The sequence below is a fragment of the Oncorhynchus keta genome, chromosome 16 (assembly GCF_023373465.1).
Source record: "Oncorhynchus keta strain PuntledgeMale-10-30-2019 chromosome 16, Oket_V2, whole genome shotgun sequence".
NCBI classification, from domain to species: domain Eukaryota; kingdom Metazoa; phylum Chordata; class Actinopteri; order Salmoniformes; family Salmonidae; genus Oncorhynchus; species Oncorhynchus keta.
This window is the reverse complement of record NC_068436.1, coordinates 20251086-20272138: the sequence shown is the minus strand read 5'-3', so window position 1 is coordinate 20272138 and position 21053 is coordinate 20251086. Positions and strand designations below refer to the sequence as shown.

The 21053-nt window shown below is 44.3% G+C and overlaps 1 pseudogene; it reads right to left on the bottom strand.

Annotated features, from left to right (window-relative positions):
* Positions 1-1312: 1312 nt before the first annotated feature.
* Positions 1313-21053, bottom strand: part of LOC127908033 (dynein axonemal heavy chain 6-like) — a 60875-nt pseudogene continuing 41134 nt past the window's right edge.

Genomic DNA, 21053 nt, shown 5'->3' with positions numbered 1-21053 from the left:
CTCCTCCACCTCGCTCCCTGAGGAAACAGTGAAGACCAGAGACTCCTCTGTACCATTTCTGTCCCTCCACCTCTCTTTTTGCTCTCCTCCTCCACCTCGCTCCCTGAGGAAACAGTGAAGACCAGAGAGACTCCTCTGCACCATTTCTGTCCCTCCATTCTCTCTTTTTGCTCTCCTCCTCCACCTCGCTCCCTGAGGAAACAGTGAAGACCAGAGACTCCTCTGCACCATTTCTGTCCCTCCATCTCTCTTTTTGCTCTCCTCCTCCACCTCGCTCCCTGAGGGTGTGATGAACATATATAGTACCAGGCAAAGGGTTTTTCATTATTTTTACTATTTTCTACATTGTAGAATAACAGTGAAGACATTAAAACTATGGAATAATATGGAATCATGTAATAACCAAAAAAGTGTTAAACAAATCAAAATATATTTGATTTGAGATTCTTCAAAGTAGCCAACTTTTGCCTTGATGGCAGTTTTGCATTCTCTCAATCAGCTTCACCTGGAATGCTTTTCCAACAGTCTTGAAGGAGTTCCCACATATGCTGAGCACTTGTTGGCTGCTTTTCAACTCATCCCAAACCATCTCAAATGGGTTGAGGTCAGGCGGTTTCCATGTTGCGTTTAGATTTTTGTTCCATATAGATCCCTGTGTGTGCATTCTAATGTTGACATCACAATGGGTGAGTTACTGTGTTTAAATAACTTTTCAGTAACAGAGGATAAATATATGGTGTTTTTCCTCAGAGAAGAATGTAAATAGATTAAGTCAGCAGTGGTTTTTAAATGCAGGAGGACAGCTTTTGTTCCAGGTGGTTCTCTATCGCAGGTGTCCCTTCAGCTGAGAAGGACAGGGGCTCATGGTTAATTTATAATGGGGAGACGCAGGACACTGAAGTACCATCTCTTACATGTGAATTAGAGTTTGGCTGACCACGCATCAGATGCATTTTACGTGATGCTCCTGGTGAATATTGACGATCTTACTCTCCTTTCACATTTGCAGGCTACACGAGTGACTATGAAAGCACTGCAGTCTACACTTCCTGTCGACTGTGTGTGTGTGTGTGTGTGGGGGGGGGGGGATAAAGGCGTGTCGGGAGCTGTCATTTCAGACGCAGGTGTGTTAATATGTTGCTACAGTTCACTGAAAGAGAAGAGAAATTGACTGAACTGAACACACCACACACAATTGAACCCATCAAATCAAATCTGATTGGTGACATCCACATTATTTAGCAGCTGTTATTGCGGGTGTAGCGACATGCTCTTCTCCCAGGCACACAGCAAAATGCACAAACGACAACAGCACTGCTACATGGTATTTAATCAAAGCAACTCAGAAAATAAAAGAAAAATGCCATTTTGGGCCCCCGTGCAAATACAACTGATTAGCAGGGAGAGAGAGTACACAGTAGAATACTTCTCAACTGATTAGCAGGGAGAGAGAGTACACAGTAGAATACTTCTCAACTGATTAGCAGGGAGAGAGAGTACACAGTAGAATACTTCTCAACTGATTAGCAGGGAGAGAGAGTACACAGTAGAATACTTCTCAACTGATTAGCAGGGAGAGAGAGTACACAGTAGAATACTTCTCAACTGATTAGCAGGGAGAGAGAGTACACAGTAGAATACTTCTCAACTGATTAGCAGGGAGAGAGAGTACACAGTAGAATACTTCTCAACTGATTAGCAGGGAGAGAGAGTACACAGTAGAATACTTCTCAATATAGACGTGAGAAACAGTCACTGGTTTCCAGAAAACAAGAGTCCATAGAGAATGGGCTTCATCACTGCTGCTGGTAATGAAGGTGCAGAAGTACAGCCGTGTGTGTGTGTGTGTGTGTGTGTGTGTGTGTGTGTGTGTGTGTGTGTGTGTGTGTGTGACTACTCATTGAGCTGACAGAGCAGGGCTGAGGCCTTGGTGATCCAATAGTCACTAGGCAGGCTGGACGGCAGCATCACCGTCACCACAAAGTTAGTAGAGTGGCCTGAGGGAGAGAACACACAGGTCTGTCACTATCTGGACATGATGCAGAGAACACACAGGTCTGTCACTATCTGGACATGATGCAGAGAACGCACAGGTCTGTCACTATCTGGACATGATGCAGAGAACGCACAGGTCTGTCACTATCTGGACATGATGCAGAGAACGCACAGGTCTGTCACTATCTGGACATGATGCAGAGAACGCACAGGTCTGTCACTATCTGGACATGATGCAGAGAACGCACAGGTCTGTCACTATCTGGACATGATGCAAAGAACACACAGGTCTGTCACTATCTGGACATGATGCAGAGAACACACAGGTCTGTCACATGATGCAGAGAACACACAGGTCTGTCACTATCTGGACATGATGCAGAGAACGCACAGGTCTGTCACTATCTGGACATGATGCAGAGAACACACAGGTCTGTCACTATCTGGACATGATGCAGAGAACACACAGGTCTGTCACTATCTGGACATGATGCAGAGGACCAGGAACACACAGGTCTGGCACCTACTACCATACCCCGTTCAAAAGCACCTAAATCTTTAGTCTTGCCCATTGAGACAATTGAGACATGGATTGTGTATGTGTGATATTCAGAGGGTGAATGGAAGACACCAGATTGAAGTGCCTGAATGGGGTATGGTAGTCGGTGTCAGGCTTGCTGGTTTGTGTCAAGAACTGCAACGTTGCTGGGTTTTTCACACTCAACAGTTTCCCGTGTGTATCAAGAATGGTCCACCAACCAAAGGACATCCAGCCAACTTGACACAACTGTGGGAAGCATTGGAGTCAACATGGGCCAGCATCCCTGTGGAACGCTTTCAACACCTTGTAGAGTCCATGTCCTGACGAATTGAGGCTGCTCTGAGGGAAAAGGGGGGTGAAACTGAATATTAGGTAGGTGTCCTTACCTGTAGTAGACAAAGTCCCAGCCCGAGCTGAGGTCTTGTACAGCGGAGCCTGGTAGAGAGACGGATCAGGGTCATAGTTCTGCTGGGGTTCGAAGTGCACCACGGGAAGCATGGCGTTCATCACCCGCGGCAACGCATCCTCGATCACCATGTCGACGTCGTCCCAGCGACTGGCGTCCATGAACATCCCGTGCACCAGCACGCCGTCGTTGATGGTGGGTAGCTATGGAGACAGAGTGTTACTGTAGTCACCATAATGTCATATTATGATACATTATGATTAGAGGCCTGGGTTTTGGACAATCATGTCACAACTTTTAGTTAAAGCTTCATCATCCAGCACCATCTTCAGACAGTTGTTCATTTTAGGTCTAATTCTCATTTCTGGACAAGGCTTTAAATAAAGGTTCAAATCTAGGTCATGTGACATGGTTGTCCAGAACACAGGGTCCTAATAATGATCCAGATATGGTTCTAAAACCTCTTCAGGAACCTGACGAGTTGACTAATTCACTGATGACCTCAACATCCCACAGAGGTCAACGTGTGTTGGAGTCATTTCTATCAGCGAGTAGCTTAGCTCCTTCATGTTTTTACAGAGTCAGACTGTGCTTTGGAGGCAGGATGCAGTAAACTCCTTCCTGCCCTCAGGGCAACCTTCTAAATATGTCCCTCTCCCCTCCCTGTAGCTACCTCAGAGTCCATGTCCAGCTCGCCCCCGGCCGGTAGGGTCTTCAGCGCCTCGCTCACGGCCCCCTGGTCTAGGTAGACCGGCAACACGTTAAAACGGAAGTTGAGCTCGTCGATGGGGAGGTTATAGGTCCTGGCGTGGTTCTGTAGCGCCCCTACAGGACAGGAGGGGGAACAGCACAAAAGCGTTTCAACATCTCAGTAACTGGACTGTAACCCAGTTTGGTGCTCTACTTTGGACTGATCCCAGGCCTGTTCAACAATAACAGGATTTATAAATATACAGCACCTCTATCAAACCCAACAACATAATATATCAGTGGTCAATAACCGGTCCATCTCCCAGGCATCTCTAGTCCATCACCAAACATTTCTGTAAATAACCCAACAACATACTATATCAGTGGTCACCAACCGGTCCATCTCCCAGGCATCTAGTCCATCACCAAACATTTCTGTAAATAACCCCAACAACATACTATATCAGTGGTCACCAACCGGTCCATCTCCCAGGCATCTAGTCCATCACCAAACATTTCTGTAAATAACCCCAACAACATACTATATCAGTGGTCACTAACCGGTCCATCTCCCAGGCATCTAGTCCATCACCAAACATTTCTGTTAATAACCCCACAACATACTATATCAGTGGTCACCAACCGGTCCATCTCCCAGGCATCTCTAGTCCATCACCAAACATTTCTGTAAATAACCCAACAACATACTATATCAGTGGTCACCAACCGGTCCATCTCCCAGGCATCTAGTCCATCACCAAACATTTCTGTAAATAACCCCAACAACATACTATATCAGTGGTCACTAACCGGTCCATCTCCCAGGCATCTAGTCCATCACCAAACATTTCTGTAAATAACCCCAACAACATACTATATCAGTGGTCACCAACCGGTCCATCTCCCAGGCATCTAGTCCATCACCAAACATTTCTGTAAATAACCCAACAACATACTATATCAGTGGTCACTAACCGGTCCATCTCCCAGGCATCTAGTCCATCACCAAACATTTCTGTTAATAACCCAACAACATACTATATCAGTGGTCACTAACCGTCCATCTCCCAGGCATCTAGTCCATCACCAAACATTTCTGTAAATAACCCAACAACATACTATATCAGTGGTCACCAACCGGTCCATCTCCCAGGCATCTCTAGTCCATCACCAAACATTTCTGTTAATAACCCAACAACATACTATATCAGTGGTCACCAACCGGTCCATCTCCCAGGCATCTAGTCCATCACCAAACATTTCTGTAAATAACCCAACAACATACTATATCAGTGGTCACCAACCGGTCCATCTCCCAGGCATCTCTAGTCCATCACCAAACATTTCTGTAAATAACCCAACAACATACTATATCAGTGGTCACCAACCGGTCCATCTCCCAGGCATCTCTAGTCCATCACCAAACATTTCTGTAAATAACCCAACAACATACTATATCAGTGGTCACTAACCGGTCCATCTCCCAGGCATCTAGTCCATCACCAAACATTTCTGTAAATAACCCAACAACATACTATATCAGTGGTCACTAACCGGTCCATCTCCCAGGCATCTAGTCCATCACCAAACATTTCTGTAAATAACCCAACAACATACTATATCAGTGGTCACCAACCGGTCCATCTCCCAGGCATCTAGTCCATCACCAAACATTTCTGTAAATAACCCAACAACATACTATATCAGTGGTCACTAACCGGTCCATCTCCCAGGCATCTCTAGTCCATCACCAAACATTTCTGTAAATAACCCAACAACATACTATATCAGTGGTCACCAACCGGTCCATCTCCCAGGCATCTAGTCCATCACCAAACATTTCTGTAAATAACCCAACAACATACTATATCAGTGGTCACTAACCGGTCCATCTCCCAGGCATCTCTAGTCCATCACCAAACATTTCTGTAAATAACCCAACAACATACTATATCAGTGGTCACCAACCGGTCCATCTCCCAGGCATCTCTAGTCCATCACCAAACATTTCTGTAAATAACCCAACAACATACTATATCAGTGGTCACCAACCGGTCCATCTCCCAGGCATCTCTAGTCCATCACCAAACATTTCTGTAAATAACCCAACAACATACTATATCAGTGGTCACTAACCGGTCCATCTCCCAGGCATCTAGTCCATCACCAAACATTTCTGTTAATAACCCAACAACATACTATATCAGTGGTCACCAACCGGTCCATCTCCCAGGCATCTCTAGTCCATCACCAAACATTTCTGTAAATAACCCAACAACATACTATATCAGTGGTCACTAACCGGTCCATCTCCCAGGCATCTAGTCCATCACCAAACATTTCTGTAAATAACCCAACAACATACTATATCAGTGGTCACTAACCGGTCCATCTCCCAGGCATCTAGTCCATCACCAAACATTTCTGTTAATAACCACAACAACATACTATATCAGTGGTCACCAACCGGTCCATCTCCCAGGCATCTCTAGTCCATCACCAAACATGTCTGTAAATAACCCAACAACATACTATATCAGTGGTCACCAACCGGTCCATCTCCCAGGCATCTCTAGTCCATCACCAAACATTTCTGTAAATAACCCAACAACATACTATATCAGTGGTCACTAACCGGTCCATCTCCCAGGCATCTAGTCCATCACCAAACATTTCTGTAAATAACCCCAACAACATACTATATCAGTGGTCACCAACCGGTCCATCTCCCAGGCATCTCTAGTCCATCACCAAACATTTCTGTAAATAACCCAACAACATACTATATCAGTGGTCACCAACCGGTCCATCTCCCAGGCATCTAGTCCATCACCAAACATTTCTGTAAATAACCCAACAACATACTATATCAGTGGTCACTAACCGGTCCATCTCCCAGGCATCTAGTCCATCACCAAACATTTCTGTAAATAACCCAACAACATACTATATCAGTGGTCACTAACCGGTCCATCTCCCAGGCATCTAGTCCATCACCAAACATTTCTGTAAATAACCCAACAACATACTATATCAGTGGTCACCAACCGGTCCATCTCCCAGGCATCTCTAGTCCATCACCAAACATTTCTGTAAATAACCCAACAACATACTATATCAGTGGTCACTAACCGGTCCATCTCCCAGGCATCTAGTCCATCACCAAACATTTCTGTAAATAACCCAACAACATACTATATCAGTGGTCACCAACCGGTCCATCTCCCAGGCATCTAGTCCATCACCAAACATTTCTGTATATAACCCAACAACATACTATATCAGTGGTCACTAACCGGTCCATCTCCCAGGCATCTAGTCCATCACCAAACATTTCTGTAAATAACCCCAACAACATACTATATCAGTGGTCACCAACCGGTCCATCTCCCAGGCATCTCTAGTCCATCACCAAACATTTCTGTAAATAACCCAACAACATACTATATCAGTGGTCACTAACCGGTCCATCTCCCAGGCATCTAGTCCATCACCAAACATTTCTGTAAATAACCCAACAACATACTATATCAGTGGTCACCAACCGGTCCATCTCCCAGGCATCTAGTCCATCACCAAACATTTCTGTTAATAACCCCACAACATACTATATCAGTGGTCACCAACCGGTCCATCTCCCAGGCATCTCTAGTCCATCACCAAACATTTCTGTAAATAACCCAACAACATACTATATCAGTGGTCACTAACCGGTCCATCTCCCAGGCATCTAGTCCATCACCAAACATTTCTGTAAATAACCCCAACAACATACTATATCAGTGGTCACCAACCGGTCCATCTCCCAGGCATCTAGTCCATCACCAAACATTTCTGTTAATAACCCCACAACATACTATATCAGTGGTCACCAACCGGTCCATCTCCCAGGCATCTCTAGTCCACCACCAAACATTTCTGTAAATAACGATAAAGCCTTGTGTTCCTAGTTTTTCTATCAGTCTCTGTTGGTGGTAGATGGTGGTGGGTGCAGCCCATTCAGCTGCCCTGCGCTCCAGGTATGTGACTGAAGGTACAAACTCTGCCGTCCCGGTGGGCCTGGAGAGGAAATCAAGTGCACTATGCCACCGCTGGCCCATCAAATGCTCAGATGACCATGTTTGGAGTAATGTAGCAGGCACGAAAGAAAGTTACGGGCAAAATTGATACTGTGAGATTTGAAAACGTTTAAAACCATGACCAGAGAGAGACTGTCAACGAATAGAGCAGAGATCTGCTGTATATATGAGTGAGTTGATGTTTAAGGTCTGACTCAGCCCTGTCAACACTTTGTATTCAACACTTATATAAGCCATTAAATGCGAGTTCTTCCTATTTCCCCTCAGCGCTACAACAAGCAGTGCAGCAGTAATGAATGAGGAGGAAAGTGTATAGGTAGGCTTGGTTTGTTGTTATAATTAGCGGCTTGGGTCTTTTTTAATATCAAGGAATATTTCACTTTCTCTGTTCATAGGACTAATAACATGAATATTGACTAGAGAACAGAGGAGACAGTGTGTACTGACCAGTGATATTTAATACTACATAATATTGACTAGAGAACAGAGGAGATGGTGTGTACTGACCAGTGATATTTAATACTACATAATATTGACTAGAGAACAGAGGAGACAGTGTGTACTGACCAGTGATATTTAATACTACATAATATTGACTAGAGAACAGAGGAGACAGTGTGTACTGACCAGTGATATTTAATACTACATAATATTGACTAGAGAACAGAGGAGACAGTGTGTACTGACCAGTGATATTTAATACTACATAATATTGACTAGAGAACAGAACACAGAGGAGACAGTGTGTACTGACCAGTGATATTTAATACTACATAATATTGACTAGAGAACAGAGGAGATGGTGTGTACTGACCAGTGATATTTAATACTACATAATATTGACTAGAGAACAGAGGAGATGGTGTGTACTGACCAGTGATATTTAATACTACATAATATTGACTAGAGAACAGAGGAGATGGTGTGTACTGACCAGTGATATTTAATACTACATAATATTGACTAGAGAACAGAGGAGATGGTGTGTACTGACCAGTGATATTTAATACTACATAATATTGACTAGAGAACAGAGGAGACGGTGTGTACTGACCAGTGATATTTAATACTACATAATATTGACTAGAGAACAGAGGAGACAGTGTGTACTGACCAGTGATATTTAATACTACATAATATTGACTAGAGAACAGAGGAGACGGTGTGTACTGACCAGTGATATTTAATACTACATAATATTGACTAGAGAACAGAGGAGACAGTGTGTACTGACCAGTGATATTTAATACTACATAATATTGACTAGAGAACAGAGGAGACAGTGTGTACTGACCAGTGATATTTAATACTACATAATATTGACTAGAGAACAGAGGAGACAGTGTGTACTGACCAGTGATATTTAATACTACATAATATTGACTAGAGAACAGAGGAGACAGTGTGTACTGACCAGTGATATTTAATACTACATAATATTGACTAGAGAACAGAGGAGACGGTGTGTACTGACCAGTGAGGAAGCCCTGAGGAAGAATAGTCCAGAGATCCAGAAGGATTTGGGCTGACCCCGAGTGATCCAGTTCTACACAAACACACAGACAGAGAGGAAGTTGGTTTCCCTGCATGAACACACACACACAGACACACACACACACGCACACGAAGGAGAGGGTGATTTTGATTGGGAACAGAGGAGACAGTTATGTTAATCTCAGTTCCCAGAACCTAATTGTAAGGCTGTCACCAGAGACTGGGGTTATGTTCATCTGTCTGTGTGTAGACATTTAGGGATTGCGTAACACACAGTAAGACCAGTCTCTCGGAACAGACGCTTCAGTCTGGGGCGACGGAGCGAGTGCACAGAGAGAATGAGAGATGGACAGAGAGCAGAGAGAGAGCGAGATTATCATCTAGTTCACTGGCTTTGGCATTGTTAACATATGTTTCACGTGCTAATAGAAAATGTCAATTGATAGAGAGAGAGAAGACTGGAGATAGAGACAAACAAAGAGAGAGAAGACTAGGGAGTGAGAGAGAGAAAAAAAGAGAGAAGATTAGGGAGAGAGAGGGAGACAAAAAGAGAGAAGACGAGGGAGAGGGAAAGAGAGAAAGAGGGAAGACTTGGGAAAAAAGAGAGAAAATGACTAGGGAGAGGGAAAGAGAAAAAGAGAGAGAAGACTAGGGAGAGATAGGGAGAAAAAAGAGAGAAGACTAGGGAGAGAGAGGGAGAAAAAAGAGAGAAGACTAGGGAGAGAGAGGGAGAAAAAAAAGAGAGAGAAGACTAGGGAGAGAGAGGGAGAAAAAAGAGAAGACTAGGGAGAGGGAAAGAGAGAAGACTAGGTAGAGGGAAAGAGAGAAAGAGAGAAGACTAGGGATAGAGAGAGAGAAGACTCGGGAGAGGGAAAGAGAGAAGACTAGGGTGAGGGAAAGACAGAGGAGACTAGGGAGAGGGAAAGAGAGAAAGAGAGAAGACTAGGGAGAGGGAAAGAGAGAAGACTAGGGAGAGGGAAAGAGAGAAGACTAGGGAGAGGGAAAGAGAGAAGACTAGGGAGAGGGAAAGAGAGAAGACTAGGGAGAGGGAAAGAGAGAAGACTAGGGAGAGGGAAAGACAGAGGAGACTAGGGAGAGGGAAAGAGAGAAAGAGAGAAGACTAGGGAGAGGGAAAGAGAGAAAGAGAGAAGACGAGGGAGAGGGAAAGACAGAGGAGACTAGGGAGAGTGAAAGAGAGAAGACTAGGGAGAGGGAAAGAGAGAAGACTAGGGAGAGGGAAAGACAGAGGAGACTAGGGAGAGGGAAAGAGAGAAGACAAGGGAGAGGGAAAGAGAGAAAGAAAGAAGACTAGGGAGAGGGAAAGAGAGAAGACTAGGGAGAGGGAAAGACAGAGGAGACTAGGGAGAGGGAAAGAGAGAGAGAGAAGACTGGGGAGAGGGAAAGAGAGAAGACTAGGGTGAGGGAAAGACAGAGGAGACTAGGGAGAGGGAAAGATAGAAAGAGAGAAGACTAGGAGAGGGAAAGAGAGAAGACTAGGGTGAGGGAAAGACAGAGGAGACTAGGGAGAGGGAAAGAGAGAAAGAGAGAAGACTAGGGAGAGGGAAAGAGAGAAGACTAGGGAGAGGGAAAGAGAGAAGACTAGGGAGAGGGAAAGAGAGAAGACTAGGGAGAGGGAAAGAGAGAAGACTAGGGAGAGGGAAAGAGAGAAAGAGAGAAGACTAGGGAGAGGGAAAGAGAGAAAGAGAGAAGACTAGGGAGAGGGAAAGAGAGAAGACTAGGGAGAGGGAAAGAGAGAAAGAGAGAAGACTAGGGAGAGGGAAAGAGAGAAGACTAGGGAGAGGGAAAGAGAGAAGACTAGGGAGAGGGAAAGAGAGAAAGAGAGAGATAGAGATGGGTAAATGCAGAGCAAGGACACAGAAGAATAGAACGTGGGAGTAAGAGATGAGAAAGAAAGAAGTCAGTCTGAAGTGGATGGCGTGCTGCTAATGTTTAAACATGATTCTCTCATCACATCATCCCATCTCACTACCCCTGATAATGACTCTGTGTGTGTGTGTGTGTGTGTGTGTGTGTGTGTGTGTGTGTGTGTGTGTGTGTGTGTGTGTGTGTGTGTGTGTGTGTGTGTGTGTGTGTGTGTGTGTGTGTTTCTCTGCCTGGGCGGAGTTCCTGTAAGAGAAAATCCACATTCGTCTGAGTGTGATATGGTGGTATGATCACAGAAATGTTAACAACAAGAGCACACAAACATAGATGTCCTGTTTCCACTATATCACCACATTGCCTACATATGTAAGAGTCTTTCCATCTGATGTAATGACAACACACAAACACAAGTCTCCCATCTGATGTAATGACAACACACAGACACACAAGTCTCCCATCTGATGTAATGACAACACACAGACACAAGTCTTCCATCTGATGTAATGACAACACACAGACACACAAGTCTCCCATCTGATGTAATGACAACACACAGACACAAGTCTTCCATCTGATGTAATGACAACACACAGACACACGAGTCTTATCATCTGATGTAATGACAACACACAGACACAAGTCTTCCATCTGATGTAATGACAACACACAAACACAAGTCTTCCATCTGATGTAATGACAACACACAGACACACAAGTCTCCCATCTGATGTAATGACAACACACAAACACACAAGTCTCCCATCTGATGTAATGACAACACACAGACACACAAGTCTTATCATCTGATGTAATGACAACACACAAACACAAGTCTCCCATCTGATGTAATGACAACACACAAACACACAAGTCTCCCATCTGATGTAATGACAACACACAGACACACAAGTCTTACATCTGATGTAATGACAACACACAAACACACAAGTCTTATCATCTGATGTAATGACAACACACAAACACAAGTCTTCCATCTGATGTAATGACAACACACAAACACACAAGTCTCCCATCTGATGTAATGACAACACACAGACACACAAGTCTCCCATCTGATGTAATGACAACACACAAACACAAGTCTCCCATCTGATGTAATGACAACACACAAACACACAAGTCTTATCATCTGATGTAATGACAACACACAGACACACAAGTCTCCCATCTGATGTAATGACAACACACAAACACACAAGTCTCCCATCTGATGTAATGACAACACACAAACACACAAGTCTCCCATCTGATGTAATGACAACACACAAACACACAAGTCTCCCATCTGATGTAATGACAACACACAGACACACAAGTCTCCCATCTGATGTAATGACAACACACAAACACACAAGTCTTATCATCTGATGTAATGACAAGTCTCCCATCTGATGTAATGACAACACACAGACACACAAGTCTCCCATCTGATGTAATGACAACACACAAACACACAAGTCTCCCATCTGATGTAATGACAACACACAAACACACAAGTCTCCCATCTGATGTAATGACAACACACAAACACACAAGTCTCCCATCTGATGTAATGACAACACACAGACACACAAGTCTCCCATCTGATGTAATGACAACACACAGACACACAAGTCTCCCATCTGATGTAATGACAACACACAGACACACAAGTCTTATCATCTGATGTAATGACAACATCCACACACATCTGAGAGAAGTAAATATAGTGTTTCACTGTGTCGTAGTACATCGATACATATGTACACAAAATGTGGTTATGGGGGTAAATTGTCTGACTCAGGACTTAAAGAGAGGTTCAATGACCCAACTGTACAGCAACACGTGTCTATGAGAGAGAGAGATGTCTCTGTCACCTCGATGAAGCAGGTCCTGAGGGCCAGGTCTTTAACCCAGCTGGCCAGGGGTTTGAGGGAGGGGTAAGCTGAGGTGCTCCAGTGGTTTGGAACCTGGTTGTTGAGGAAACTGGTGTAGATCCTCTCCATCTCCTCTGACATCACCACCAGCCCTGCTATAGCCTTCTGGAGGGTACACAGAGACACCTGGGGAGGGAGGGAGGGAGGCTGAATGTGAGGAGAAGTGTTTGTGGGTGTTTATCTGAGACATCCACAACAGAACATCATAAACCCAGAGGTCACCACTGCAGTAACGGTTTGCCAACAATGTGGCTGCAGCATCTGTCCTTATAAACACATTCAGATTCTTCGTAAAGTATTCAAACACATTCCCCTTTTCCACATTTTGTTACATTACAGCCTTTATTCTAAAATGGATCCAATTATATTTTTCCCCTCATCAATCTACACACAATACCATATAATGACAAAGCGAAAACAGGGGTTTTAGAAATGTTTGCAAAATATTATATAAAAATGAAATATAACATTTACATAACTATTCAACCTTTGCGATGAAACTCAAAATTGAGCTCCGGTGCATCCTGTTTCCTGTTTCCTGTTTCCATGGATCATCGTTGAGATCAGTGGAGGCTGCTGAGGGGAGAACGGCTCATCATAATGTCTGGATCAAATGGAATGGCATCACACACGGGTGTATTCGTGTATTTGATCCCATTCAACTGATTCGGTTCCAGTCATTACAACGAGCCCATCCTCATAAAATAAGGTGCCACCAACCTCCTGTGCTTGAGATCTATATAAGGTACCAACAGTTGACAGTGCATGTCAGAGCAAAAACCGTAGACCTCTGAGACAGGATTGTGTGGAGGCACAGATCTGGGGAAAGGTACAAAACAACTGTCTGCAGCATTGAAGGTCCCCAAGAACAGTGTCTTCCATCATTCTATAATGGAAAACGTTTGGAACGTCAAGACTCTAACTAGAGCTGGCTGCCTGGCCAAACTGAGCAATCAGGGAGAAGGGCCTTGGTCAGGGAGGTGACCAAGACCCTGATGGTCACTCTGACAGAGCTCTAGAGTATCTCTGTGGAGATGGACAATCATCTCTGCAGCACTCCACCAATCAGGCCTTTATAGTAGAGTGGCAAGTGGAAGTGGAAGCCACTCCTCAGTAAAAAGGCACACAACAGCCTACTTGGAGTTTGCCAAGAGGCACCTAAAGAACTCTCAGACCATGAGAAACAAGATTCTCTGGTCTGATGAAACCAAGATTGAACACTTTGGTCTGAATGCCAAACGTCACGTCTGGAGGAAACCTGGCACCATCCCTACGGTGAAGCATGGTGGTGGCAGCATCATGTTGTGGGGATGTTTTCCAGTGGCAGGGAGACTAGTCAGGATCGAGGGAAAGATGAACGGAGCAAAGTACAGAGAGATCCTTGATGAAAACTTGCTCCAGAGCGCTGAGGACTAGTTCACCTTCCAACAGGACAACAACCCTAAGCAAACAGACAAGACACTGCAGGAGTGGCTTCAGGACAAGTCTCTGAATGTCCTTGAGTGGCCCAGCCAGAGCCGGACTTGAATCCAATCTAACATCTCTGGAGAGACCTGAAAATAGCTGTGCAGCAACGCTCCCCATCCAACCTGACAGAGCTTGAGAGGATCTGCAGAGAAGAACGGGAGAAACTCCCCAAAATCAGGAGTGACAAGCTTGTAGCATCATATATATATATATATACCCAAGAGGACTTGAGGCAGTAATCACTGCCAAAGGTGCTTCAACAAAGTACTGAGTAAAGGGTCTGAATATCTATGTAAATGTAACATGTGAATTTGTAAAAAAAAATAATAATAATTTAAAAGCCAACATTTTTTAACTATTTTTGTTGCTTTGTCTTTATGGGCTATTGTGTGTAGATTGATGAAACAAAACTACATTTAATACATTTTAGAATAAGGCTGTAACAAAATGTGGAAAAAGTCAAGGGGTGAATAGATTCCGAATGCACTGTATGTCCCTCCACTATGCCTCTGGGACCTTCCATTGAGACCTAGGGGCAGCAGCTGGAACCATGGACCGATACAGCTGTCCTAACATTTCATCAAGGACTTTTTCAATGCATTTCCATTACCAATCATCATCTCCTGATTTCACAGCATTTAAATACACTGAAAAATGAATGGCTGACAACTGGGACCCCTGACCTCTAATGCCTGACCCCTGACCTCTAATGCCTGACCCCTGACTCACCCTGAGGACCCGCAGCAGGTTGTTAAAGCGGTCTACTTCCTGTCCGAGGACGGTGGTGAGGAGTTGAGGCGTCCGTTGGCGTCACGAATAAACAGAGCCTCTGCTGCCTCATCCATATCCAGACACTCTGAGGAGACAGACCGACAGAGAGACAGATCAGATACACAGACAGAGAGACAGATCAGACAGACACAGACAGACACAGACAGACAGAGACAGATCAGACAGACACAGACAGACAGACAGAGACAGATCAGACAGACACAGACAGACAGACAGACACAGACAGACACAGACAGACAGAGACAGATCAGACAGACACAGACAGACAGAGAGACAGATCAGACAGACACAGACAGACAGAGAGACAGACACAGACAGACAGACAGACAGACAGACAGACAGACAGACAGACAGACAGACAGACAGACAGACAGACAGACAGACAGACAGACACAGACACAGACACAGACACAGACACAGACAGACAGAGACAGAGACAGACACAGACAGAGAGACAGGCAGACAGATCAGACAGTGACTTCAACCACACTATAATGAGTTTAGAGAGACTAACTTTAATTTCAAACCAAAGCGAACATCAAACCGTAAAAGCACCAGAATAAATCAAGCCTGGGATGTGTGTGTGTGTGTGTGTGTTTACGTGCGTCTCTCTCTCACCCGGGATCTTGGCGAGGATGGTGTCGGCCAGCTCGTGGACGATCTCGTCGTTGCTCTTGCCCCCGCCGCGGGCTGACGAGCGAGGCTGTACCTCCAGGATGGTGTTGATCAGGGTCATAGTCTCCAGACGCTGTACAGACAGACAAGACCTCACCGCTTTAGGGATGACAAGTAACCCACAGGACACAGACTATATACGCCTATAGTATGTATCCATGTTGTCAGCATCAAAGGTAATGTTCTCCTCTTAACTGGCTAAATACATGTTTTGTATTAGTGATCTGACCTCTTATTTTCAGACAGTACATGAACAAAATTTGTCAAAAACAAATTTGAATTAGGTACTGTATAGTTAACTGTCCCCAAGCCAGTATTAGCCCACTGAGCTAAAGGTGAGAATATATTAGCAGAGTGAAGTGTCGAACCTGGAAGGCGAGGTTGGCGTTCTCGTGCATACCAAAGATCTCAGGGTCGTCTATGAGAGGAAGGTTCTCTATGTACCTGTTATAGTCACTCAGTCTGTCTGCCTCGGGGGCAAAGTAGACACCTGACACACACACACACAGAATACCAACAGTTAGATCTCACTGAACACACAGACAGAATACCAACAGTTAGATCTCACTGAACACATAAACAGACAGAATACCAACAGTTAGATCTCACTGAACACACACAGACAGAATACGAACAGTTAGATCTCACTGAACACACAGACAGAATACCAACAGTTAGATCTCACTGAACACACACAGACAGAATACGAACAGTTAGATCTCACTGAACACACACAGACAGGATACCAACAGTTAGATCTCACTGAACACACACAGACAGAATACCAACAGTTAGATCTCACTGAACACACACAGACAGGATACCAACAGTTAGATCTCACTGAACACACACAGACAGAATACCAACAGTTAGATCTCACTGAACACACACAGACAGAATACCAACAGTTAGATCTCACTGAACACACACAGACAGAATACGAACAGTTAGATCTCACTGAACACACACAGACAGAATACCAACAGTTAGATCTCACTGAACACACACAGACAGAATACCAACAGTTAGATCTCACTGAACACACACAGACAGAATACCAACAGTTAGATCTCACTGAACACACACAGACAGAATACCAACAGTTAGATCTCACTGAACACACACAGACAGAATACCAACAGTTAGATCTCACTGAACACACACAGACAGAATACGAACAGTTAGATCTCACTGAACACACACAGACAGAATACCAACAGTTAGATCTCACTGAACACACACAGACAGAATACGAACAGTTAGATCTCACTGAACACACACAGACAGAATACCAACAGTTAGATCTCACTGAACACACACAGACAGAATACGAACAGTTAGATCTCACTGAACACACACAGACAGAATACGAACAGTTAGATCTCACTGAACACACACAGACAGAATACCAACAGTTAGATCTCACTGAACACACACAGACAGAATACGAACAGTTAGATCTCACTGAACACACACAGACAGAATACCAACAGTTAGATCTCACTGAACACACACAGACAGAATACGAACAGTTAGATCTCACTGAACACACACAGACAGAATACCAACAGTTAGATCTCACTGAACACACACAGACAGGATACCAACAGTTAGATCTCACTGAACACACACAGACAGAATACGAACAGTTAGATCTCACTGAACACACAGACAGAATACCAACAGTTAGATCTCACTGAACACACACAGACAGAATACGAACAGTTAGATCTCACTGAACACACACAGACAGAATACCAACAGTTAGATCTCACTGAACACACACAGACAGAATACCAACAGTTAGATCTCACTGAACACACACAGACAGGATACCAACAGTTAGATCTCACTGAACACACACAGACAGGATACCAACAGTTAGATCTCACTGAACACACACAGACAGAATACCAACAGTTAGATCTTACTGAACACACACAGACAGGATACCAACAGTTAGATCTCACTGAACACACACAGACAGAATACCAACAGTTAGATCTCACTGAACACACACAGACAGAATACCAACAGTTAGATCTCACTGAACACACACAGACAGAATACCAACAGTTAGATCTCACTGAACACACACAGACAGAATACCAACAGTTAGATCTCACTGAACACACAGACACACAACAGGACACACCTTTCCCCCGTTTCTCAGATTCAGCAACATTTGTACACACAAATTGTACACACAAATTTGCACGCACACACACACACAGTGGTCTTCACCTGAGGTGGAGAAGGTGTACCCTGGGTCCAGGGTGACAGGAGAGAAGAAGCGTTTGAGGATGGTGCGGAGACAGCGCTGGTCCCAGGCATCAGTCACCCTGCCTCCGTAGGTTATCTCCCCTGGGGGGAGAGAGGGTGAGGGTGGGGGGAGTCATTAGGTACTGAAAGGAAGAACATGGACAGAAACCTGGAGGGGCTACCTCCAGAAGAAATGCTCATGTTGGTTTTACGGTCATTTCCTAATGAACACGACCCACTTCACATGAACCTGCTGTGGAAAACACATGTGCACATTTGGAATCATTCCTATTACAGACAGAGTGGAGGTGGAACAGAGGGTCTTCTGGGTAAATGGAAGGTTCTAATAGAGGTTCTAAACTTTAGAATGCAGAACAGGGAACCCTTCTTTCAGTTATTACACTAAGTGAGAGAGGAACACTGATTCAGGATGTTTAAAACTATATCATGCTATAGGTTAAACACCCAATGATTTTCAAATGGATGGTTTCTGCATACAAAGAATTAGGAATTAAACAAACATTACAAAGCCTGAAAAAATGGAAGAATGGAAGACATCAGTCATGAAATCAAATCTGGCCTCAGGAGTGTGTAATCACACAATATATTTTACATGATGTATAATCATTATTAGAAGGTCAAATTTGAAAAAGGGGAAAAACATGTCAGTTTAGAGATACTTTTGTAATGAAGTGTAGTAATATAGTGTAGTAATATAAGTGTAGTAATATAGTGTAGTAATATAGTGTAGTAATATAGTGTAGTAATATAGTGTATGTGGACACCTCCTTGTCAAACATCATTCTCAAATCAAATCCATGTTATGCAGGTGTAGCGAAATGCTTGTGTTCCTAGCTACAAAAGTACAGTAGTAACAGTAGTAACAATTCACAACAATACCTGCTGCTAAACCTCCCAGAACCTCAGGGTCTTCCCTGCTACTAAACCTCCCAGAACCTCAGGGTCTTCCCTGCTACTAAACCTCCCAGAACCTCAGGGTCTTCCCTGCTACTAAACCTCCCAGAACTGCAGGTCTTCCCTGCTACTAAACCTCCCAGAACCTCAGGGTCTTCCCTGCTACTAAACCTCCCAGAACTGCAGGGTCTTCCCTGCTACTAAACCTCCCAGAACCTCAGGGTCTTCCCTGCTACTAAACCTCCCTGAACCTCAGGGTCTTCCCTGCTACTAAACCTCCCAGAACCTCAGGGTCTTCCCTGCTACTAAACCTCCCAGAACCTCAGGGTCTTCCCTGCTACTAAACCTCCCAGAACCTCAGGGTCTTCCCTGCTACTAAACCTCCCAGAACCTCAGGGTCTTCCCTGCTACTAAACCTCCCAGAACCTCAGGGTCTTCCCTGCTACTAAACCTCCCAGAACCTCAGGGTCTTCCCTGCTACTAAACCTCCCAGAACCTCAGGGTCTTCCCTGCTACTAAACCTCCCAGAACCTCAGGGTCTTCCCTGCTACTAAACCTCCCAGAACCTCAGGGTCTTCCCTGCTACTAAACCTCCCAGAACCTCAGGGTCTTCCCTGCTACTAAACCTCTCAGAACCTCACAGTGGTCAGCAGTAATGTGAATAATGGAGGACCCGGCAGGGAAACAGGCAGACAGGGAGGCGGGAAGGGAGACATGCAGGGAGACAGGCAAGGAGGGAGACAGGCAAGGAGGGAGACAGACAGGCAGGGAGACAGGCAAGGAGGGAGACAGACAGGCAGGGAGACAGGCAGGGCGGCCGATACACACACACAGTCCTACCAGTGATGTAGATGAGAGCATCCCAGGGTATGTGACCAGTCTGACAGTAGAGGTTCTGGTTGAGCAGGGCACACTCTCTGTCGCTGTCGTTGAACTCATAACGGATGTTCCAACCCAGAGGACCAAACTTCTTCCTCTCCTGCAACACACACTCACTGTTTTTATTCTACTGTCAATTTCAACAGTTACAGTTACAAAGACAATGAATACAGTAGGAGGTGTGTGTTCTGACATAATGACATAATGAATACAGTAGGAGGTGTGTTCTGACATAATGAATACAGTAGGTGGTGTGTGTTCTGACATAATGAATACAGTAGGAGGTGTGTGTTCTGACATAATGAATACAGTAGGAGGTGTGTGTTCTGACATAATGAATACAGTAGGAGGTGTGTGTTCTGACATAATGAATACAGTAGGAGGTGTGTGTTCTGACATAATGAATACAGTAGGAGGTGTGTGTTCTGACATAATGAATACAGTAGGTGGTGTGTGTTCTGACATAATGAATACAGTAGGAGGTGTGTGTTCTGACATAATGAATACAGTAGGAGGTGTGTGTTCTGACATAATGAATACAGTAGGAGGTGTGTGTTCTGACATAATGAATACAGTAGGAGGTGTGTGTCTGACATAATGAATACAGTGGAGGTGTGTGTTCTGACATAATGAATACAGTAGGAGGTGTGTGTTCTGACATAATGAATACAGTAGGAGGTGTGTGTTCTGACATAATGAATACAGTAGGAGGTGTGTGTTCTGACATAATGAATACAGTGGAGGTGTGTGTTCTGACATAATGAATACAGTAGGAGGTGTGTGTTCTGACATAATGAATACAGTAGGAGGTGTGTGTTCTGACATAATGAATACAGTAGGAGGTGTGTGTTCTGACATAATGAACACAGTAGGAGGTGTGTGTTCTGACCTGTATGATGGCGTGCAAGTAGACATACTGAATACAGTAGGGGGTGTGTGTTCTGACATAATGAATACAGTAGGAGGTGTGTGTTCTGACATAATGAATACAGTAGGAGGTGTGTGTTCAAACATAATGAATACAGTAGAAGGTGTGT